We start from the raw sequence: 8275 nt of genomic DNA on the forward strand, positions 1-8275 counted from the left end.
TTTTCATCGTGGTTATTAATTACGATCTCTGACATTCAATCACCAGTCCGGCGGCTCTGTTGATCTAACTCAAGGTTGACGAAACATTTTGTGGCGTTGCAATGCAAGTTTTTGCCTCTGACGTCCTCGCCTTCATCGTTGCGAAACAAAACACAGGTCGTCCTCGTGTTATGACCGCAATTGAACCCCGCAATGACGGTCGTAGGTCTCGATGCTTGTAAAGTACAGGCAGTCCTCGACTTACGAACCCCAACGGACATCCCCAGATGTCTGTTTGCTAAACGAGATGTTTGTTAAGGGGGTTTCGCCCCGTTTTACGACCATTCTTGCCACCGTTATTAAGGGAATTGCCGCCGTGGATAACTTAGTAACACGGTTCTTAAGTGAATCTGCTTTCCACGTTGTCTTTGATTGTCAGAAGATCGTAACAGGGAGATCACATGATCCTGGGGAACACAGCAACTGTCGTAAATATGAGTCACTTGCTAAGCGTCCAAATTTTGATCACATGATCTTGGGGATGCCGCAATGGTCGTAAGTGTGAAAAACAGTCATAGGTCACTTTTTTCAGTATCGTTGTAACTTTGGGTGGTCACTAAAGAAACTGTTGTAAGTTGAGGACTATTTCTACGGAAAGTCACCATCTGACCCAACCATGATGTCATCATGCACCTTCTTCATATTGGTGTCCTCCTCCACTTAACAAATTAGAAAAACAACAGTACTGGAAGGGACCTTGGAGGTCTTCTAGTCCAACCCCTGTTCAAGCAAGAAACTGTGTACCATTTCAGACAGATGGTTGTCCAACATCTTCTTAAAAACTTCCAGTGTTGGAGCATTTACAACTTCTGGAGGCAAGTTGTTCCACTGATTAATTGTTCTCACTGTTAGGAAGTTTCTCCTTAGTTCTAAGTTGCTTCTCTCCTTGGTTAGTTTCCACTTGTTGCTTCTTGTCCTGCCTTCAGGTGCTTTGGAGAATAGCTTGACTCCCTCTTCTTTGGGGCAGCCCCTGAGATATTGGGACACTGCTATCATGTCTCCCCTGGTCCTTCTTTTCATTAAACTAGACATGCCCAGTTCCTGCAACTGTTCTTTATGTGTTTTAGCCTCCAGTCCCCTAATCATCTTGGTTGCTCTTCTCTGCACTCTTTCTAGAGTCTCAACATCTCTTTTTTATATTGTGGTGACCAAAACTGGATGCAGGATTCTAGGTTTCCCTGCCAGATAAAACTACACGGCCCTTGGTGCAAAATTCTTCCCATTTACATATGATCCACCCATCATCACCCACATTTCCCTTTACACAAATCCTTGATTCCTTCCATCATTTAATCTTCACTGATTTTGCCCTGCCTCTTGTTACCTTTTTTATCAGGGTAAATTTGTAACCGGTTATCATTTCCTAGATTCAAAAACCATCCCCTTTAACAGGGTGGAAATAAAACAGACAATGATCCTTAATCTTCTTCGGAGACCCCTTAATTTCTAGTATATAAATACATCAGAAAGGTGTTAATAATCCTTTACCGGAGAACTTTTTTTTTTAAAAAAAAAAATCTTCATTTTCAGGAAACAGAACTATAACGTTCTTGTTACACAGCAAGCTCGTCTGAATATATTTGTTCCTTCGGTTGTTTTGGGTTGGAGGGTGAAGATGCCATCAAGAATATGAAGCTATTATATTAATATGAATATCGTACAAAGAGAACTAAATGTTCTATAAGTGGCACCTACCACCTGCTAGGCTAGCCAAAACGTACAAAAATTTATCACCTAAAGGCTGGAAATGTGACCAAATACCGGGTACCTACTACCACATGTGGTGGACATGTAGAAAAGTAAAAGAATACTGGCAAAAAATTCAAATGTGGTTAGAAGAAATGACCGGATAGAGATTGAAACTCAAACCAGAATTATTCTCATTAGGAATTACAGTATAAAAGAAGATCTAAGTAAAGGGTTAACATATTTAATATTGCATATCATAACAGCAGCGAGAATTGTTTATGCCCAACAATGGAAGAGTGAAAACATACCTAAAGAAAGGGGAATAATAAAGAAAATACTTGACTATGCAGAATGCAATAGACCGACGCTAGAACTGAAAAATAAAGGAGAGAAAAATACTGTGAGATTTGGAATAGATTTTATCAATGGTTAGACTTAAGGAATGGAAGTCGGAATGGATAAGAACAAGGACGCATAGATTGAAACCAGAGGCGATATATGTAATATATTATGTAATTATTCTGTAAGCGTATATAAGAGGTTAAATATGTGTTAGTAAGTAGTAATGTATATTGAATGCATAAGAGACCTACCGTATTTTTCGGAGTATAAGACGCACCTACCTTTTTGGTGAGGAAAAGAAGAAAAAGAAATCTCACTCTGCCTCTGAGCAATTTTGCCTCCTTGCAGCAAACAGCAAACAGCCTGCTTTACTTTCATTTTCGTTTTCAGCATAGCTTGATTAGCAACAAGGAAAAAAAAATCTGCTCCAGCAATTTACCTCTTTGCAGCAAGCAGCAGAGCCCTGAAGGTGCGTCTTATTACTCCGAAAAATATAGTATGTTACGCCTTGTATGGCAGAGGTATTGCCAAGAAGATTCCACCATGTCCAATTTTTTTTAACAAAAAAAAAAGAAAGAATATGAAGCTAAAATGTTAGATTTCTCCACTATTTTCTGTGGTTGTGTATTTTTCTCATCCGCCCCTTAGCTTGAAAAAAGAAAAGAGGAAATTTAAGAAAGAGTGGGTGGTTGAATGATTCATTTTTAGTCCCTTAGGCACCGTCTCTCTCTCTCTCTCCCTCCCTCCCTTTTTAAACTTGTGGTTATGGGGCCATGGGAAAAGGACAAGCAAAGATTTCACAAAATCCTAATCATTTCTAGAGATGGTAGATAGATTATCTTGTAGAGACTAACACGCACAGATTCTCTCTAGACTACGAACGACTGCTTCTTACCTCACCAAGCCAAACGGAGGAATTCACTGGCCGGTTTGGCTAGGAAAAATCTATTTTCTAACAACATCCAGAAATTGGGAGTCCTCGTTGCTCTCTCAAGGTTGGCTGTTCTCTCGCAGATGTTTCACGGCCCAACTAGGTAACGTCATCAGAGCGAGAGGGAGTGTGTGGCTGCCGGACTACCTCCTTTCAGTTTGATGGACAGGTAGACCAACAAATCAGAGGAACCGCCCATGGGCTCGCCGCTCTCAGCGTCGTACTGCAGCATCTAGAAACTAGAAACACTCCCACAACCAAAACTAGGGACCTGATATGTGGACAACACACCGTTGTGGTAATAAAAATAGAGCAACTGGAGACAGAAACAATCAACGTGTTCCAAGGAATAAAATGCACAATGGAAGAAGAAGAAAAACAACCCAGTGACTGTATCCTTCCTGGATATCTTCATCCACAGAAATAATAACGGGGAATTCAAATTCTTCTAGTCCAACTCTTTGCTCAAGTAGGAGACCCTATATCATTCCAGACAAATGGTTGTCCAATCTCTTCTTAAAAACCTCCAGTGATGGAGCAACCCCAACTTCTGGTGGCAAGTTGTTCCACAGGTTAATTGTTTAACCGTCATGAAATTCCTCCTGAGTTCTAAGTTGCTTCTCTCCTTGATGAGTTTCCATCCATTGCTTCATGTCAATGAAGAATAGCTTGACTCCCTCTTCTTTGGGGCAGCCCCTGAGATATTGGAAGACTGCTATCAAGTCTCCCCATGTCCTTCTTTTCATTAAACTAGACATACCCAGTTCCTGCAACCATTCTTCCTATGTTTTAGCCTCCAGTCCCCTAATCTTCTTTGTTGCTCTTCTCTGCACTCTTTCCAGAGTCTCCACGTCTTTTTTACATCGTGGTGACCAAAACTGGATGCCGTATTCCAAGTGTGGCCTTATAAAGTGGTATTAACACTTCATGTGATCTTGATTCTATCCCTCTGTTGATGCAGCTTAAAATTGTATTGGCTTTTTTGGCAGCTGCTGCACACAGCTGGCTCCTATTTAAGTGATTGTCCACTAGGACTCCAAGTGGTAACTCTCACTGTTACTACTATTGAGCAAGGTACCACATATACCATACCTGTGCATTTTGTTTTTCTGGCCTAAATGTAGAACCTTACTTTTTTCCACCGTTGAATTTCATTTTGTTAGATAGCGCTCTACATTCAAGTCTGTCAAGATCAGAGGTGGGTTTCAGCAGGTTCTGACCAGTTCTGGAGAACCGGTAGTGGAAATTTTGAGTAGTTTGGAGAACCGGTAGTAAAAATTCTGACTGGCCCCACCCCCATCTATTCTCTGCCTCCCAAGTCCCAGCTGATCGGGAGGAAATGGAGATTTTGCAGTATCCTTCCCCTGGAGTGGGGTGGGAATGGAGATTTTACAGTATCCTTCCCCTGCCATGCCCACCGAGCCATGCCCACCAAGCCACACCCACAGAACCGGTAGTCCTTCTGTGTCTTGAGCCTACCTGCCAGCTTGGTGTCATCTGCAAATTTGATGAGTTCCCCATCTATCCTCTTGTCCATGTCATGGATGAAAATGTTGAAGAATACTGGGCCTAAAACAGAGCCTTGGGGGTGCCCCACTGCATACTTCCCTCCGTGTCAAGAATCTGAATTTTGCTCATGTGATCATGGGGATGCTATAAACATCTTAAACATGAAAAACAGTCATAAGTCACTTCTTTCAGTGCCATTATAACTTCGGTCACTAAATGAACCATTGTAAATCGAGGACTGCCTGTAAAAACATATTTTGAGAGCAATTTCATAATCCCCTTTCATCTCTCGCAAAGACAGCACCAATCTTAAGCCAGGAAAATCTGTCTAACTCAGTGTTTCTCAACCTTGGTAGCTTGAAGATGGGTGGACTTCAACTCCCAGAATCCCCCAGCCAGCAGCGCTGGCTGGGGGATTCTGGGAGTTGAGGTCCACCCATCTTCAAGCTTCCAAGGTTGAGAAACACTGGACTCTAACCTCTTTTTGTTCTTCTTCTAGTTTCAAATATAGACTGAATATGCCTCAGGCAATGAAATCCACGCCCAAATGTGTGCCTTGATCTCATTTGAAAATACGTCATAGCTTACGAGTGTACATCGGGTGAATCCAGGAGATATTTTCATTTATTCTTTTTTTTTTTTTAAGTTTTATTAATTTTCTACGGTTTACGTTTTGTTAGTGCTTAATAAACATTGCGTTGTCTGGGTTATTTTATTTGCTTAGCAATTGAGATTACATTTTTAATCTCCACCCTTTTTTTTCCAACCACTGGTAGAATAAATTCCATGCTTGATAATATTCTGTGTCTTCTTTCTGTATAATCTTCAGCGTAAGTCTGTCCATTTCTGCACAAACCAGTATCTTCCTAATTATCTCTCCGTCTCGTGGCGTTTCTTCATTTTTTCCAATTTTGCGCAAAAGTAATCCTCGCTGCGGTTGATACATGCAATATTACATATACATTTTGCTTATCAAATTTTTCTGGTGCTATACCTAATAGAAAAAGTTCAGGTTTAAAATCGACATGCTCCCCTATCATCTTTTCTAACCGCTTATGTATTTGTACCCCCACCTTTTTTTTGGCTTTAACACATTTCCACCACATATGGTAATATGTGCCCATTTTTTAGTTACATTTAAAAATAGACATATTTTTAAAGATTTCAGCTAACCTAAGATAAAGGTTCCCCTCGCACATATGTGCTAGTCATATACATACATACATACATACATACATACATACATACATATATATATATATATATATATATATATATATATATATATGGCGGTGCTCATCTCCGTTTCAAAGCCAAAGAGCCAGCGCTGTCCAAAGACATCTCTGTGGTCATGTGGCTGGCATGACTCAACACCAAAGGTGCATGGAACGCTGTTACCTTCCCACCAAAGGTGGTCCCTATTTTTCTACTTGCATTTTTTTACGTACTTCCGAACTGCTAGGTTGGCAGAAGCTGGGGCAAGTCACGGGAGCTCACCCCGTTACGCAGCACTAGGGATTCGAACCGCTGAACTGCCGACCTGTCGATCGACAAGCTCAGCATCTTAGTCCACTGAGCCACCGCATCCCTTTTTAAGCTAACCTAGCAGGTGGTAAGTGCCATCTCTACAAATTTTTATACAAGTTTTCTTTCTAAGATGTTTCCATTGTTAATTTAGAGTTTCTTTTGTTGTCATTTATTCTTTAAGGGAATCAGCTGATGCTAAGTACCGGTGGGCCTTTTATTATTATTATTTTTTTCTTTTCCAAGACAAAACCAGACCTGTCTTGTCTAACTCTTGCCAGCAACAGTAATTTCAGATTACTGGAATTCCCAGCTGATTTGCCCTGCCCCGAAAAAAGCCAACCTTTGCTTTTGTGTTTAATAAATATTGGATTATCCGGAAAGCCAAACACAACGTCACCTCTCAGTAAGCTTCTTAGCTTCTCCTAACTTTGACTGCTGGAGACAGGCCCCTCGGCTATAAAAAAAAAAAAGCAAAAAGATTTGATCGGGCGGTAGATACCAATTTGGAGTCATCGAGTTAAAGACGTTCATATTTTTGCATAGATCGTATCATGCATATATTTGAGAGGCATTGGATGATCAGCGACGGATATTGGGTGATTAGATTTCCCCTCTGCCTCTGTTTGTGAGGGTGATCCACTTAAACCCAGTTTTTAGCATCCTTGGATGAACTAGTAGCGTGGGAAATAAAACGATCGGAACAGAGCTGGAAGGGCCCTTGGAGGTCTTCTAGTCCAACCCTCTGCTGAACCATAAGATCCTATACCAGGGATGGCTAACCTTTTTGCCGTCGCGTGCCCTCCGCCCCCCTGCACATGCGACCCCGCCCCATGTTTCCCCTGCTTTTGGCATGTGATGGCACAATGGGCCATTTCTCACCCTCCCCAGGCTCCAGACGCTTTCTAGGAGCCTGGGGAGGGCAAAAACCGCCTTCCCCAATCCCCACCCCACCCGGAGGCTGGAAATGGCCTGTTCCTGACTTCCGGTGGGCCCAGAAGGCCCGAAAACCAGCTGGCCAGTGCACGCATGCACGCTGGAGCTCAGCTAGGGTAATGCTCGCGTGCCCACTGATATGGCTGATGTGCCATAGGTTCACCATCACGGTCCTATACCATTCCAGACAAGTGGCTGTACAGTCTCTTCTTCTTAAAAGCCTCCAGTGATGGAGAAGGAAGGGAGAGAGAAAGGATGGAAGGAAGGAAATAAATACTAAGTAATAATTTTAATTAGCAATTTTATGATGTTTGTGTGTCTATATTTTTCTTGACTGTACACCGCCTTGAGTCCTATGGGAGAAAGGCGGTATAGAAATATAATAAATAAATAAATAAAATAAAAGGAAGGAAGGAAGGAAGGAAGGAAGGAAGGAAGGAAGGAAGGAAGGAAGGAGATTATAATGAAAGTGAGGGAAGGTCTGATGGAATTCCTGCCTTAGCAGTTGCCCCCCCCATGAGTGATGTCGAGCTGGCCACGCCTCCTGGCCACGCACCCCCCCAAGGTCAAATGCAACCCTGATTTGGCCCCCAATGAAATCGAGTTTGGCACTCCTGATCTACAGGATTGTGGAAAAAGCAGGGACGATTTGAGGGGGGAAAGTCTAGGAACAGACTAGTGCAAACAAGAAGAGCTGGATAGCTCAGCAGACTAATGCATTGTAATTTAACACCAGCTGTCTGCAATTAAAGTAAGATCGAATCTTGCCAGGCTCAAGGTTGACTCAGCCTTCCATCCTTTCTAAGGTAGGTAAATTGAGGACCCAGTTTTTGGGGGCAATAAGCTGACTTTGTATAAATATACAAAAGTATGAAGGCTATTGCTTAACGCACTGTAAGCCGCCCTGAGACTCCGGAGAAGGGCAGCATATAAATCAAATTAAAAAAAAAAGAATATCTAGAAAAAGTTGGTCAAACTTTGGGCAAATTGAAGACTCTTCGAATAAACAGGGTGACTTTTTGGCACAATTTATTTTCAACTCATGGTTTTTAAGCATGTTTTAAAATTGTTCTTCGTGGTGCTGGATTCTCTTGGTTTCCCACCCCCCCCCCCTTTGGAAACATTTCGCTTCTCATTCTCTGATCCGAAGAAGCTTTTTGGATGAGAAGCGAAACGTTTTCAGAGGACCAAAAAAAAAAAAAAAAGCCAAGAAAATCCATCTGCCTTTTGGGGGGAAAAGCACTTTGGGGACCTAGCAATGAATATGGCAGGATAGCTAGGCAAATACATGGAGTTTACGCTGCC

This window comes from Pituophis catenifer, unplaced genomic scaffold (assembly GCF_029215685.1).
Source record: "Pituophis catenifer annectens isolate HBS135680 unplaced genomic scaffold, rPitCat1.0.hap2 SCAF_7, whole genome shotgun sequence".
Lineage (NCBI taxonomy): Eukaryota > Metazoa > Chordata > Lepidosauria > Squamata > Colubridae > Pituophis > Pituophis catenifer.